At 46.4% G+C, this 941-nt stretch overlaps 1 pseudogene; it reads left to right on the forward strand.

Moving 5' to 3' along the window:
- The first annotated feature begins 354 nt into the window (after positions 1-354).
- LOC149867147 (U2 spliceosomal RNA) lies at positions 355-483 on the forward strand (annotated as a pseudogene).
- The last annotated feature ends 458 nt before the right edge of the window (positions 484-941 follow it).

Below are 941 nucleotides of genomic sequence, written 5' to 3' on the forward strand. Positions count from 1 at the left end.
GTAAAGAGGGAGATCAGGAGAGGGGAGGCAGGATTGGAGCCTTCCTGAGGTTGGGGGCTCCAATCCATCCCCTACCAGCACCCAGCCCAAGCTCCCCCTCTTCTCCCCACTTCCCATCGTGCAGACGGCACTGGGCTTGCAGCTGGGCTGCATCAGCCCAGCGGCCTGAGCAGACAGAAGTTAATGAAGGTGCTCTGCTTTGGAGTGCCTTCATTTGAACCACTGGCCCGGGAGAGCCCATTGCACAGACACACACTTACCTGGCAGGGGAGACACCATGATCTAGAAGGTGGCTTACCTGGCAGGGGAAGCAGCGTGACCACGTAGGCGAGCTCCCCAGGGTAATTGTCTCTGATATGTCCTCCCTAGGAGGTCTATATTGAGCAGATTCTTTTTGGTATTGGGTGGTGGAACCGGAGCGTGCTCCATCCACTCCATGCATTGACCTGGTATTGCAGTGCTTCCAGGACCGGTGCAAAAAAAACAGAAAAAAAAAAAAAAAAAAAGCCTTCATTTGAACCCTCATATAATGAGGGTTAATTCGTTATGCAATTGGCGTGTTCTGAAGCCATGCTCTTCTGTTAAGATATGACTGTAGAGAGCTTTCAAGAGACCGACAGCACAACAAATATCATTCTTATCTGTGCCCTCTTAGCACAACTATGTGCTGGTAGTGGACGCAAAGCAGTGTTATGATGGTATAGTAACTGGTAAAGAAAGTACACCAGGGAAAAGAGGTTAAATACAAAGGGATTAGGACTATCAAGTAAGCAATAGATGTTAACTGGTAACATCCACTGCTGCTATATCCAATGGTATTTATCTGATTGTTTACAAACTCCTTAATAAAACAATACATACATGTGTTGCTACTTCAAACTAATCTAATCTACCCTATCTGATCTAATCTGTAGTTAATACTTATAATGCCTGGCACCATA

This window comes from Crocodylus siamensis, chromosome 4 (assembly GCF_052110815.1).
Source record: "Crocodylus siamensis isolate JL-2025a chromosome 4, ASM5211081v1, whole genome shotgun sequence".
Lineage (NCBI taxonomy): Eukaryota > Metazoa > Chordata > Crocodylia > Crocodylidae > Crocodylus > Crocodylus siamensis.